The 15,267-nt window shown below is 42.8% G+C and overlaps 1 long non-coding RNA gene across 1 annotated transcript in view; it reads left to right on the top strand.

The window, feature by feature from the left end:
- The first annotated feature begins 736 nt into the window (after positions 1-736).
- The window catches only part of LOC132652783 (uncharacterized), a 28,838-nt gene continuing 14,307 nt past the window's right edge, over positions 737-15,267 (top strand). Inside the window, exons 1-2 of the long non-coding RNA XR_009590342.1 lie at positions 737-820; positions 996-1,158. This is a non-coding gene — a long non-coding RNA (uncharacterized LOC132652783). The remainder of the gene's footprint in view (positions 821-995; positions 1,159-15,267) is intronic.

Genomic DNA, 15,267 nt, shown 5'->3' with positions numbered 1-15,267 from the left:
AACCAGCCACATCAAAATGTTTCTGTTCCTGGCAGTGAGCAGAGCAGTTCCAGGGCAGTTGGCCCCAGTCCACTAAAGAATTCTTGGAAATATAAGATGTATTGAAAAACCAATACATCTTGGCAATACTAACATCAGGATGATAGCCCAGTCGGCCTCCATGATCTTCTCATGTCTCAGTTACATCTTTCCAAACCTTCAGATTCCTCAACAACCTGACAGAAGGTGCCCTGACCATTTGGGTACCTTCTGGGCAGGTGCATGAGTGTGGGGACCAGGAGCCCATGAGGGAATGGCCACAGTCCACCCAGTTGACAGAAAGGGTTACATATGAACCATTCCCCCCAGGTGGCCGCTCAGATTCCTAACAAATATCTCAGATATCAATGTTCCAAAAATATGACATGCAACTCCAAATTTATAATACAGACACCTTGTCCAGGTCATTCTAAGGGGAAATGACCACAAAAAAGTGACATGCAACTCCAAATGTATAATAAACACTGCCCAGCTTCTTTCAAGGAGGAAAATGACCCCACTAAACCTTTGTTCAAAAGGAGTAAGAGCCAGGGCCATAGTTGAGTGGCTCAAGGCAAAGATGTCATCCCAAGAAATGAAAAAAAAAAAAAAAAAAAAAAAAAGGTAGAGCCTTACAGTTCAGTGACTGAAGGGACAAAGCCAAAGGTCAGAGAGGGTAAGAGGCTCTTCATTATAACCACGCCCCTCTTCTGTGCTGATACTCTCGGCACCACGCACTATGCCCTGTGTTCATCGTTTGGCACTTCCTCATGTTATTGTTTCAGTGGAGTGTGTTTTGCACGTATGTGGTATTTTTAAAGGATTCTGCTCCAAACAACCTCTTTTCACACGCATCAGTTTTCTAAGAGATTTAATGATTTCCTTCCTTTTCTTGTTTTCTTGCCCCCCCCCCCCCCATTTGGTCCCTTCTTTCAGGCTGGCATGTCTAACCAGCTTTTTTCTCTCTCCGTTTCTAGCAGTCAGCAGAGCGTTGCCGGTGGACAACTCCGTGGAAGACTCACGCACACTGCGTGGGAGATGGAGGCCTCAGAGCCCCAGACGCTGCGAGGCAGAGCTGGGCTGTTGCTACAAAGGGACCGCTGCGCATGGCAGGCCAGCAGAGGCCAACAGACAGCTTTTGTGAGTCCTTCATGTTAATTAACTTTTGTGAGAACCTTCATGTTAATTAACTTTGCTTGGGCTTTCCCTCGACTTGAAAGCTTTTGGAGTGGTTTGTTTTGTAAAATGCTTTGACTCCAGAGAGAGCTGCTTCAAGGGAGGAAAAAGTGAGAAACAAAGAAAGGGAAAAAAAATTTAAGTGGGCTCTGCTTACCAGAAAATTTCTTCCCTTGTCTACGTCTGTCCCCTCCCCCACCCGGGCTGACTCCACCATCAGAGAGAATTTTAATGGGCTTTTTCTTACGCTAAAACGCTCAACCGGAGCAGACCTCCACGGCAGTGGGAGCCAGCTTTGACTCTTCTATGGAACACAGGTGCATGTGTCATGTGTGTGCGCCTTCGCATGAGAACACGGTTAAACACAGTTTGAACACCTCTGGAGCAGCTTACAGAACCCAGAGGAAAAAGAAGACGGAGCTAGAATTTGGGGGCCTGTTTAGATACTTTAAAAATGTGCCCGTTCTGACTCTTAGAAACTAGGGTGAGGTATAGGTCGGGGCTCCCGGGAACTCTTTCATGGTGTTTGGATTGGTTGTTAAAAGACCCAGGACAGGCTGGGCAGTGGTGGCACACGCCTTTAACCCCAGCGCTCTAGAGGCAGAGGCAGTCGGATCTCTGAGTTCGAGGGCACCCTGGTATGCAAAGTGAGTTCCAAGACAGCCAGGGCTACTCACAGAAACCGTCTGGGGGGGGGGGGGGAAAGAAAAGCCCCATGTGAACAAGTGGATTATCCCACCAGCTACCCAAAGCTTATGGAAGCTTCTGCTCTCAGACCACACATTGGGATTTTTTTGGCCTCTAACATTTTACTGAGAAAAAATTTTAATGCTTATTAGTTGAGACATGTCCTTTCTTTCTTTTATATTTATTTATTATGTATACAATGTTCTGTCTGCACGTACACATGCACACCGCAAGAGGGCATCGGATCTCATTATAGATGGTTGTGAGCCACCATGCAGTTGCTGGGAATTGAACTCAGGACCATCTGGAAGAGCAGCCAGTGCCCTTAACCTCTGAGCCGTCTCTCCAGCCTGAGACATAGTCTTTCTATGTAGACCAGGCTGGCCTTGAACTCAGAAAGATTCACCGCCTCTGCACCACCAAGCCTGGCAGTAATACTTAATTTTATTTTTAGATTTATTATGTGTATGATTGTTTTGCCTGCCAGTAAGTGTGTGCAACACATGTATGCCTGGTTCTGGAGACAGCCAGAAGAGGGTGAGAGACTAGGAGTTAGACAGACTTTCTGGTAGGCAGATAGGAAGAGGGAGCCTTGGTTAGCTAATGAAAGTTGAGAATTTCAAAGAGGGCCAGCTTCTTCCTCAACCTAATGATTTGAGACAAAAGCCTGGCAGCTTTTGTCCCCATCCAAGAGGCCTAACAAGTTCAAGGCTGGATCAGGACATACTACCCAGCAATTTAGACCAAATATCCATTCTATATGTCTTCAAACTGACCAATTCAAATATTAGGGGGAGGAAAACTCTTCAGAGGTTTAAAACCTCCAGCCCTAGAGAAGAGACTGGGTTGTTTTTGGCTTTCTGAGTCTTCCCTTCTGCTTTGCAGATCATCTTTTCTCTGTGCATCTGCTCCATGTGTGTGCTTCCTAACCCCCAATAAAGGCCCCTCTTCAACTGTCTATTCTGCAGTGCACGAGATTTCTCTGCTGCCCTGTTGTACTTCGGATTTTGCTGCTTTTTAATTCTTTAACTGGCAGAGAAAATGAACCTGATCAAGACGTCTAGACTGTCTCAAGTCTGTGGATTCCCTGGAACGAGTTACACACAGTTGTTAATTGCCTTGTGGGTACCAGGAACTGAGCTCAACGCTGGAAGAACAGCCAGTGTTCTTAACCACTGTGTCATCTGTCCAGCTCTATATTTTTTAATTATTACTTTTATATCTTATAGTTCAATAACTCCTTTTCCATTTTTCCTTAACCTTTGACTGTCTAACCATCCAGAGAATCTCTTGACAGCAATGCCCTTGCTCTTCTTTCATCCCTGCCTTGTTCTCTCTCATCTCCAATTGTGTTCTTGCCTTTCTATTGGGAACCGCTTGCACATCCTCTGCTAGTGCTCCAACTCTGGCCTTCCAGATGCTAGGCAGTCACCATGGTTATTTTGCTGATGTTTCCCCTACATCACTTCATTTCTGCACAGCATCCTGCAGGTCATGAGCACAGTATTTCAAGGTCTGGCTGGTTAAGTGGCTCTGCAATATGCTTCTGTCTTTGGGTTTCATTGAATGGCTGCCTCACTCTCACTTAAATTCTTTGTGGCTCATGGGAAGCCTGATATAACATTTGTCTTCTTTTTTCCCTCCCTGCCCCTATAGATTGAACCTAAGGCCTCATGCACACTGGCCAACTGCTGTTCTGCTGAACTGTATTCTCCAGTGCCAGGTCTGGCTTTCTTGCCAATAAGTAGTCAGATGTTTTTGCCTGGACGTTCTGATGTTTTGGGGTTGTTTTTGTTTTCCTTTTTCTTTCAAATCTGGAAGGTTTTACTAGCCTATCTCTTGGAGAGCATTGTTGCTTACTGATTTTCCCAGTTGTGTCATAATCCCACTCCGTATAAAGATTGACATTTTCCTCAATTTGCAGAAAGTTGTTAGACTATAAGATGGAATATTAACTCTGTCCCAGCGTCTCATTTGCTGCTTTATGTGCCACAATTATCCTAATGTTGTACCTTCTCTGTGTGGCTTCTTTTTGAGAGCAATTTATCTCATTTGAATCTCCTCTTTTATTGAAGAATAATGGCTGCATAGCTATGGGACACAATGTGATTCTATGTACATTTACACATTGTGCATTCATAGTTCACTGTATTGATTGTCCATCATCTCAGATGTGTGACACAAACATTCTCTTTGTGATACAAACATTCAAAATCATCTCATGATGTTTTGAATAAGAATGGCAGGGTTGGGATGGAAAGAAATGGGGTTGGGGATTTAGCTCAGTGGTAGAGCCTTTTTCTAGCAAGCCCCAGGCCCTGGGTTCAGTCCTCAGCTCTAGGGGTGGTGGTGAGAAAAAAAAAAAAGAGAATGGGCCCCATGGCCTCATATATTTGAATGTCTAGTCACCAAGGGGTGGCACTGTTTGAGAAGGATTAGAAGGTGAGGCCTTGTTGGAGCAGGTATGACCTTGTTAGAAGAAGTGTGTCCATGTGCCACTAAGGATGGGCTTTGAGGTTTCTGGAGCCCATGCTAGGCCCAACATTTCTTTCTCTCTCTCTGCCTGTGGATCAGAATGAAGCTCTCAACTACTTCTCTAGCTCTATGTTTACCACCATGATTATTTGGACTAAGCCTCTGAAGGTGTACACAAGCCCCAGCTGAATGCTTTCCCTTATAAGAATTATTGTATCATCATGGATTGCTGCAGCCATGAATCATCTGAAGGAATGGGCGGGCATGGGAGCGTTAGCAGGCCTTCTGGTGTTGGTCTCCTTGGTTTGCCTGTGGTAAAAATGCAAGATTAGAGTCTCACAACAGAGTAATGCAGCCATGACCATTCAGGCCTTTACAGCCATTGAAGCAGGACAGTCTCCCCAAGCATGGTTGGCTACCATAAAAAGCCAAAATGTTACGCTCAGGATGTGAGGCTAAGCACTGCACTCAGGGTCAGCCGCTTTGGACCCAGAGAAGAGCATGTCTGATTGCATGCGGGTTGATGCCCCAGGTCCCGCCTCTGAGAAAAAGGTATCAGACGGGTCTGATGCTCTTTGGGTGGATGACACCTAAATGAACATCAGTACAAAGTCCCAATTTATTTCTAATATCAGAGATCAGACCTCTACTCTTCCTGATGCGTCTAAAACAAAAAGGGGGAACTGTAGAGAGCTGCGTAATGCTGCGCCTTAAAGATGGAGCTGGTTTCCGCCTTCCACCTTCCCGATGGTGAGTGCTCTCTGTCACGAACAATTCCACATTTGGCTAAGGCCGAAGATCTGGCTTGCTTCCATGTATGTGGACCTATCTGCATTGCCTACATGGCACGCTGGGGTTGGCTACCCAGAGGCTATTTAAGCTGTGGGCTGGCTTTCCCCAGGGTCAGATGATTGTTCAAGGTTCCTGAATAAACTGCATTGAAAAAAAAAAAAAAAAAAAGAATTATTGTGGTCATGGTGACTCTTCACAACACTAGAACAGTGAGTAAGACGCATTTCTTAATCAGTATTTTTAATTATGATTTTTAATTAATTCTCCTGGCCTACCTTTCCTTAATGTTCCTTATGAAATTCTCCATGGAGATTATAATTTATCCTTCATTACTGAAATAATGAATACTTTTCTTGAATCCAAGTACTTCTTGTATGTCTGCTTGTTTTATGTCTATTTCTAATCAACTGTAAAGGATTCTTTTTTTTGAAGTATTTTTTAAATTATTTATTTGTTATGTACACAATATCTTCAAGTATGCCTTCACATCAGAAGAGGGCACCAGATCCCATTACAGATGGTTGTGAGCCACTATGTGGTTGCTGGGAATTGAACTCAGGACCTCTGGAAGAGCAGTCAGTGCTCTTAACCTCTGAGCCATCTCTTCAGCCCAAGGATTCTTAAATAATAATCTGTTTCCAGATATTGATTTTAGAATACTTAATCCAGTTTACAATGTTACATTTTCTTTTGAAAACTACCTTTTGATGGGCTGGGAAGGTTTAGGCAGCTAAGAGGGATGTTGCCCTTGCAAGTATGGTTCCCAGTACAGTTTTCAGACAAGTTTCAGAAAATGCAAATTCTCTTCCGACTTTCTCAACCTCTTGTACATACGTGATGTACATATGCTCACTCAAGCACATAAACATAAAATTAAATATGTATATATTTTAAGTACCTTATAAAAAGTTGGAATTTGGGTCTTCCTCCTCCTCCTCCCATCTGCCTCCTCCTTCTACTTCTGGGTGTTTTATAGGCAGGGTCCTAGTTAAAGTGTGATTTTATGTAACTTTATCGATGTGAAAGTTCTGTATTACATCTATCTATGACGTGTCTATGTGTGCTTCCATTCACATGTGTGAGTATGGTCATGCATATGTCAAGTTGTGCGCATAGAGGTCAGAGGGCAACCTTACATGTCACTCTCATCTTCTGTCTTGTTTGAGACAGGGTCTCTTTGTCATTTTTCTGCTGCATATGCCACACTCTGGTGCACTATTCATCCTTCCCTTGTTCTGTAGGAGCTCTGGGATGTGCCTTTTATGTGGGTTCTAGAGACTCACACTCATATCCACTTACTTTCCAAGTCTTTCCCACTGAACCACCTTGTTAGCCCCTGGACTGGGAGTTCTTGTTGGCAGTTTTGGTGGCTGTTGTAGAAAGAGAGGCTTGATGAAATGGTATGCTAATGAATATCTGGCATCTCCTATAGCATACATTCTTCTGCAACGATTGATTTTAAGTACCCATAGCTGCAGCTGAGCCCAGAGTTGAAAGAGTTCTGTGATCAGCACTTGGGAGCCAGCATGTCTCCTGTACATCTTGTTCTCCTCCTTTTGCATGTTTTGTTTACCCGGCTCTCTTTCTCCTTGTTCTTTGCTCTAGCATCTTCAAAAGCACACATTCTCACATAGATGCCTTTGCAGTGGATGTCACAGTCTGCCACTTCCACTTCCTGTAGCTGGTGCTGAGAACTGAGTGAGGGAAGGTCATCCAGCAATCTGATGCTTACTTTGGGGGTTCCTGGGAGCTGCCTTGTTTCCTTGAATTCATCCTTCTCATTTCAGAGCTGCCTTCTTCTGAGGTTTTGCTGCTGCACTAGTGGTGCTTATTTTTCTCTTCAGGGTACTCTTTGCTCATCATGAAGGCATGGCTCCTGTGTGGGTTTACCCGCACTCCTTGGTGGTCCTGTGGTTTTGGCATGGATGTTTGAGGATAAATGATCCACTTAGTCCATATTACCTCCCAGTTGTGAAGAGCCTTCTGGCATTTGTTTCTATTCTGAAATTTATTTATTGCTTCAATGTTCTGTTGATATGAAACCTGAGACTCACCCACTTCAAGTAAGACTTAGGCCCCAGGCTACATCTGTTTGTCCCAGTGAGTAAAGCACACCTTTGTTATCTAGTCGAGCTAATTAATATGCTGGTCAGTATCTTCTTATCCACAGGTCCCAAGTCAGCGGGTTTGGTGAGTTGATCCAACCATGTTTTCTATCTATTGCTGGGAAAAACATCATGACCAAAAGCAACTTGGGGAGAAAGGGGCTTATTTCCTGCAGGCCATCATGAAGAAAGTCAAGGCAGGAACCTGGAAGCAGGGACTGAAGCAGGGACCATGTGGGAGTGCTGTTTACTGGCTTGCTCATACTGTTTTCTTATACCACCCAGGACCACCAGCCTGAGGGTTGCACCATTCACAGTGGGACAGGCCCTCCCACCCTAACCATTAGTCAAGAAAATTCCCCACAGACTTGTATACAGGCTAATCTGATGGAGGTGTTTTCTCAATGGAGGTTCCACTTCCCCTATCAAAGCACAAAACAAACAAATAACAACAACAACAACAACAAAACCCAACTAGGATAAACAAAAACATCAGGTTGAGTCTCATTTACTGTTCAAGTCAGCCCGACTTCATTCTACCCTTGACAGGCAGAAAAAAGCAGGAAACATGTCAAATGATAATCTGGTGATTTGAATGAGAATGGTCCCCATGGGTTAGATACTGGAATACCTCGTCTCTCATTGGTGGAACTCTTTGGGAAGCATTAGGAGGAGGAGGCATGGGCAGGTTCTGTGGCTTCAAAAGCCTGATGACATTCCCACTGTGTCAGCTCTCAGTACCCCAATTGCTTGAGGATCAAGATGTCAGCTCTCCACTGTTCCTGCCACCATGCGTGGGACGCAAAGACAGAAGCCAATTAAATCAGTTGCTTTGATCATGGCGTTTATTACAATAGAGAAGCAACTAAGATAGAGGGAAATTTGAAGACGTTGAGAGTTAAGTCAGACCTTAATTAAAAGACATTCCAGGGTTCCCTTTTCTCTGCTTCCTGACCCAAGCAAATGTGAATGAGCAGCTTCTGGCTACACAGACAGGATCTGGTTCTAGTGCCTTCCCCACTAGCAGAGGCTGGTGGTGTCTCCTGAACCAGGAGACAAAATTTGCATTTCTTCCCTGAGTTGCTTCTCACTAGATATTTAGTCACAGCCATGAGAAAAGCGGCCAGTATAGGACAGCAGTACCAGAACAGGGCCATCTCGGTGAGAAACCAGACCATGTTGGGGTTTGGGCTTCTGAACTAGTTTGTGGAAAGAATGCTGACGAATTTGGACCTGTGGGCTAGAGAAGACATTGGATGCTTTAAGTACAATTTCCAGGCTGTGCGGTGGGAGGGCTAAAGGTGAGGAAAGCAACAGAAGTGCAATGCTGGTGAAATTTGCTAACATTCTTTTCCTCCGCAAACCGCAGGCATTTTCATCTCTCTGTCCCACTTTCTGATTTCTCTCTTTCTGTGAACCTATGTGAAAGCTCACTAAACTCTGTCCCATCTTGAAATTTCCTCCAATAACCAAAAGGTGAATCTGTTGCTTCTGCAGTTAGCTTCACTCAGGTTCTCAGGATATGGGCAGAATGCAGCCAGATTCTTTGTCTGAATGGCCAACCTGCAGAACTGGGAGAGTCCTTGCCCGCCTTGAGAGCCATATAGTCAAGACTCTATTGCTCTCTTGTTCATGTTTTTCCTCAGCATTCTTGCCTTCCATCTATCTATCTATCTATCTATCTATCTATCTATCTATCTATCTACCTACCCACCTATCTATCTATTTATTTACTGAGACACAGTATCTCTGTGTAGCCCTGGCTATTCTGGACTCACTTTGTAGACCAGGCTGGTTTCAAACTCACAGAGCTATGCCTGCCTTTGCCTCCAAGTGCTGGGACAAAAGGTGTGAGTGACCACCACCTGGCTCATTCTTGTCTTCTGAATTCCAACAAGAGTAGTTCATAGTGTTCTGCTTCCATCACTTTAGAGCTTTTCAAGACCAAAATTCCAAGCTCTTTTATGGACCTTCCACAAACCAATTTCTAATGCCTACAAATCATATGGTTATTAATTTTCCTTATTAATTATGGTTCTTGTTGCTGCAACAATAAGAAGCAACTTAAGGAATGAAGTGTAATGAAAGTTTTGGTTTGTTTGTAAACTCAGTTCTGTTATGTAAATATGTTTTTGTTTTAATCTTAAGTGTGGGATTTCAGTTGGGCTCTAGTTTGTCCACACCTGTTAATTGTCTTATTTGGAGAATGGCTTTTGCTGGCTGGTAAAGGCATTCCACTTGGGACACAGAAAGGGTGTGGTCTAGGATTCGGAGGATATAAATTGAGAGCCCAAAAGACTGTGTGGTGTTGTAAGACCTGGGGGTCTCACAGCTCAGGAGTTTAAGATCGTGCCCTTCCCAGAAACTCTCACAGACCACCCAACTCATTGCAAAAGCAAGAGGTTTAATTTAACCATTGCTCAATGGGGCCACCCCTGCCGGTCAGCAAAGAGTGGCACTGGGAGACAAAGGCCTTTAGGTTTTTAAAAGAAAAATTGCGGGAAATTTGAAGTTGCAGTTTTGGCAATTTAGGATTGGATGAGGAAGCTGTAAGTAAGATAATTGGTTAGTTTTAGGTGCTCAAGTTTGGCCAGTCCTGCCAAGTGTGGATGCAGCTGCAATTTAAGGTGGGGGTAGTTAGCTCAACCTTGAAGATTGGGGCTGCAGACTTTTGGCTGGAGGTCAGGAGCTACTCAGAAGAGGGATTGAGGCCAACTGGGTTCGTTGCTAAGAAACACTATCTTGAAGACAAGGGTCTGGTCGTTCTTTTTGCTGAGTGAAGGTCATTGCTTGCTTGCCCTTTTTTTATATCTGTCCTCACAGATAGGGTCACATTCCTCTGTTCTCTGGAAAGGTACTAAGAGGCTTTGGTTTAACCTGGACCTAAAACTCAAAACTATAGGCTTTAGAAGACATATAGGTTACAAAGTTAGTCTAACCCTTTCAGTGTTCAGTGTCAGCGTGTGGCATGTGGCATGTAGCAGTTTGGAGAGACCTGAGAGAGAGATGGTGTGGCAGTTTGGAGCAGACAGATGAGAGAAACGTTTTGGGGCTCAGAGTCTTGAAGGAGATTGCTGACTGCATTTGCTGTTGACCTAGATTGGTATATAGCCCTAAAAGAACTCTTCGACCCTAAACATCTGGGAGAAATAATGGAGCCCTCTCCCCCTACTAACCTTCTTTCTCCTACCTAGGGTTGGGAGGTTGGAAGGGAGGTGGAGGCCTAAACACCTCAAATAAAGTCGAGTTTGAAAATCAAGTGCTACAATGAAGGGCTTCTTTTAGGTCACAGTTTCAATGAATCCTCCATGGCAATGAGGAGTTTGAAGCAGCTGGTTGCATTGTACCCAGTCAGGGAGCAGAGAGGCATTTGGGCCTAACTCCTTCTCCTGTTTTTATTCAGCTCAGGACTGCAGCCCACATTTTTGTTTTAATTATTACTTTTGTGTTTGTGTCTTTTAGTAAGACTGACATCATGAGACAAGCTTTTGTCAACTCAGAACTCAAACACAACACGTTTATCTCACAACCACTACCCTCTGTCATTGTGAGCTGAAGCTTCCCATGCACCATCAATCTGTGCTCACAGGGTTTCAGAAGGGTCTAAGGAGCCCATGTGTGCTAGCTATTTTTATGTGAACTTGACACAAGGTAGTCATTAGAGAAGAGAGAGCTAGAATTGAGAAAATATCTCCATAAGATAGGGTTGCAGGCAAGCCTGTAGGGCATTTTCTTAATTAGTGATTGATTGGGGAGTGTCCATGTGGATCTGTGGGTTGGACTCAGTCTTGGTGGCAAATACTTTAACCCAATTGGGCCTTCTTGCTAACTTCTCTATTGGGAAAGCAGCCATTCTTGATACATTCTGGCAAAATTCTACCCATGTGCTGATAATTTGAGTGAAGCAGAATTCAAAATCAATGAACTAAGTTTTGGCACAAGAAACGTAATATAATGTAAAACTCAGGCTGTGGCATGGTTAGCCCTCACTCAATTTGTTGAGGTTTGTAATGAAAACTCAAAGTTGGAAGATATGAAATAAATATATGCAGTTTGTGTAAGAAGGGAGCATAAAAGCATTAAAAGATAAGTTGGACAGAATGAGCTTCACTGAGTATCTGCAACTTTTAAAGAGATTGGCAGCTTTAAGAACAAATCTTACAAAAAAATAAAAATTAAAAAGAGAACAAACCTTACATTTTACATTGCAAAAATATGGAAGATACACTGAGAACAAAGCCTCCAACTTGTAAAAACATAGTTTCACTTGGGAGAAAAGAGCCAGAACTGACAATGCCACCAAGGTGTTCGCTTACTAAAACTGCTGCAACAGAGAACGTTTTACACATTTAGCACCAGTGGCAGTGAGAGGCCACTACGATTGCTATCCAAGGATACATGGAAAGTCAGAGGCAGAACCTGGGTCATCTACACACTTCTGGGCTTGCAGCTATTCCAGGTAAAGTATGGCAGCATGAAGGCTTGCACTGAGGCCAGGCAATATGTGATTGATCTGAGCAAGAAGGCTTTCAGAAATGACTGTGTAAAGGAGAAATACAAGTCGGAGTGGAGAGTTCAGGGTCCTGGAGATGCCAGTGTTGTGGTTGTCCGCTCTGAACAATTGCAAGCATGGAGTAAAACCAGCCTTTTCAAAAGGCTGCATGTGCTATAGATGGCAGAAAAAGGGGTGGAGCTCTTCAAGACCACTGAAGCCCCAACGATGCCACCTGCATGCCAGACAGAGCGCCAAGGGTTTGCTGCTTACAATGTTAGGCTTCAGTCTTGCTTTGGTCTAGTCTTTCTTTCCTAGTCTCCAAATAGTTTCCAAATCCCTATTTCTATGCCCTGTTGTGTATTGGACATATAGAACTTGATCTGAAATACAGAGGAGAACAGGTGCTCCCAACTAAGAGACTGATTTGAGCCTCAGAAGAGATTGCACTTTTGAACACTGTTAGACCTGTTAAGTCTGTGGAGACTTTTGAAGTTGAATAAATGCATTTTGCCATTATGAGCTGAACATAAGTCTTTGGAACTAAGTGTGGAATGTTATGGATTAAAGTGATATGTTTGAGTTTCAGGTTGTCAAGTGACAAGCTTGTAATGGTTAATTCCAATAGAAATTCCCAGGACATTAATGAGGAAAACCTTCAGTTGTGTTTGTGAGGGCCTGTCAATAGAGGATTAACTGAGCTGAAGAGACCTGCTCTGAATGTGGGTGGCATCACCCTGTGGGCAGAGCCCTGGAATGAATAAAAAGAGAGAAAGGAGAAAGCCACCCGAGTGCTAGCATTCTGCCTTTTCTGCTTCTGAGTGACCTATGGAGAGGTGAGTAAGCAGCCTTCTGACACCTGCAGCAGAGCCAGGTCCAATTCTACCCCTGCCCTGCCATGATGGATTATATTCACTGACTTTGAGACACAATAAACCTTTTATCCATCAAATCAAAAAGTTGTTCAATGTTCCTATGACTCAGTATTCACACGTGCATCTAATGTTCCATAACTAGTTAATTTTACCTCAGTGTGAGGATTTTTGTCCACATTTGTGTTTATCTAGATGTCTAGCACAGATTCATGAATGAATTTATCAATCTATTAATTTTTTAATTTTATATTGTGAAGCCCCTAGTCATAAAATCACTCTTTTCAGCACTCACTAGCACAATCTGTGGCGTAGGCTGTACTCTGTGGGCTCACCGATTCATCCAGCCACTCACTCAGCCTATAAGCAAACATTTTGACCAGAAACTTTGAGAAGTCTTCTACAGTTTGTGGATTGGGGGTCCAGTTCGGTCGTTGCATGCTTGCCTAACTTATACAAAGCCCTGGGAAAAGACAAGGAAGAAAGGAGAGGGAGGAGAGAGGAGAGAAAGGTGAGGAGCAGAGGAAGAGAGGGAGAGGAATCTGACATAGCCCCTGCTGTGCGGTAGATGGACCCCAGTACCTTGCTGCTTTCCTGCCTTCAGGGTCTGTTTCAGCCTAGATCCTCAGTACATCTGTAGCATGTCAAAGCAAGTGGATGAAGTCTGCAAATCCAGTTTGTAGTTTATACCTTTATCTTTTGTCTATATCTTTATATATTTTTACTCAGACAGTAAGCAATTGACTATTTTATGAATTGCTGTTATTCTGATAGTCAATCATGGATAGTCATCTTTTCAGTTATTTGTTTTTGATCTGTCACAGACAACACACATTGCCTCATAGACCTGGGAAGTAATGCTGATTTTCTAGCTAACTTACAAGGGAATGTTTTCAGTAGGATACAGAAAAGCTGGCAGAATTTTGAATTCCATCTAATTAAAGAATTTGCCTGCAGAAAGGCTGAGTTATTATAAATTTTTGTCCATGGTTGCCTTCTGGAAATGGTAAAAATTAGTCTTTAAAGTAATTGGGCATATGGTAGGTTGTTTGGTGTGGTTTCATTCCACATGGAAATTCTGGAACTGGAAAGAGGGTGACATAACTGTATGCACAAATGCAAATATGCCTTAGGCTTGTTAACAATATGATTTTCTTGCACAATTTTTTTTTCTACAATATGATATGGGATCTATTCAGTAAGCAACCTGCTTTGAACTAATGCATTTGGCTCTTGAACTAACGGCACTTGGCTCTTTTTTTGTAGTTTTTTTCTCTGCTCATGATACACTGGCCAACACACCCCATGGTTACAAATGCCACTGCAGTCCCTCATGTGCCTTCAGTTTCCTTATTTTCCGGGGGGCCTGTTTGGTTTCTTAACTTCACTGATGTGAAGACTCTTCTCTACTCTTCAGCGGAAATGTCTAACTACAAACTCATTGGCTCCAGTTTTGAGAAACGCATAGAGGGGCAGGATGGTCACAGCCAAATAGCTGCACTGCTACCAAGACTACAGACCAGCTTCAGAGCTATATATTTCATAATATTTTCCTATCTTTCTCAGTTCCTGTATGTTACTTTTCCCAACCATGTGTTTATTTTAATAATGGATAAATGTGCACACAAAGGAAAATATAACAAAATGATACAGCTTGGAAAATTGAAGAGATTTTTATTTTCAAATTTTTATACAATTTCCAAATGGTATTCCTTTCTTTTTTAACTTTTTTTTTTTTGAGATTTTATTTATCTTGATGAGTATGAGTGCTTGAATGTTTGTCTGAGTACCATGTGTGTGCAGTGCCTACAGAAGCCAGAAGAGGGCACTGGATCTTTTGGGATTAGTTACAGACGGTTGTGAGCTGCCATTGTGGGTGTTAGGAATTGAACTGGGTCCTCTGAAGAGCAGTCAATGCTTAACCACTGAGCCATCTCACCAGCCCCGGCCAAATACTATCTTTCTAACAAGAACAAATTAATTAAAAAAACAAAAAAACCCTACCAGAAGTATTTCTTGTATGGGCTTTCGTAAGCATTATAAAGCAATCTTGAAACTTCTGACCTGTCAGCTTCTACAATCTTGTTTTCATACTTTAAGTAGTATTTCTTGGGAAGTATGAAGACTAACTTAAGACCTTTAGTCTTTTGTTTTTAATTGAAGATAAATTATTTTCATACAGTATAATCTGGTTGTGGTTTCCACTTTTCAACTCCTCCCAGGTCCCCCCACATGTCCAACTCTGCCTTTCTCTCAAACAGGAAAATAAAAATAAATAAACTAGAATAAACAACAACAACAACAAAACAAAACAAAGAAAAGGCACAAGAAACATAGAGAGCACATACACAAAGAGAGAGATACACACATAAAGAATGAAGCCATGAGCTGGAGAGATGGCTCAGAGGTTGTAAACACTGGCTGCTCTCCCAAAGGTCCTGAGTTCAATTCCCAGCAACCACATGGTGGTTCACAGTCATCTATGGTGAGATCTGGTGCCCTCGTCTGGTGTGCAAGCATACATGTAGGCAGAACACTGTATAAATAGTAAATAAATAAATCTTTAAAAAACCCAAAAGTCACAAAAACACAGTCAGTAAGCCATAAAATACAAGCAAAGTACCAACATTAAGCTAAAAAAAAAAAAAAA

The sequence above is a fragment of the Meriones unguiculatus genome, chromosome 3 (assembly GCF_030254825.1).
Source record: "Meriones unguiculatus strain TT.TT164.6M chromosome 3, Bangor_MerUng_6.1, whole genome shotgun sequence".
In the NCBI taxonomy this organism is placed as follows: Eukaryota; Metazoa; Chordata; class Mammalia; order Rodentia; family Muridae; genus Meriones; species Meriones unguiculatus.
Note: the sequence above shows the minus strand (reverse complement) of the source record. Positions and strands in the feature narration are given on the sequence as shown.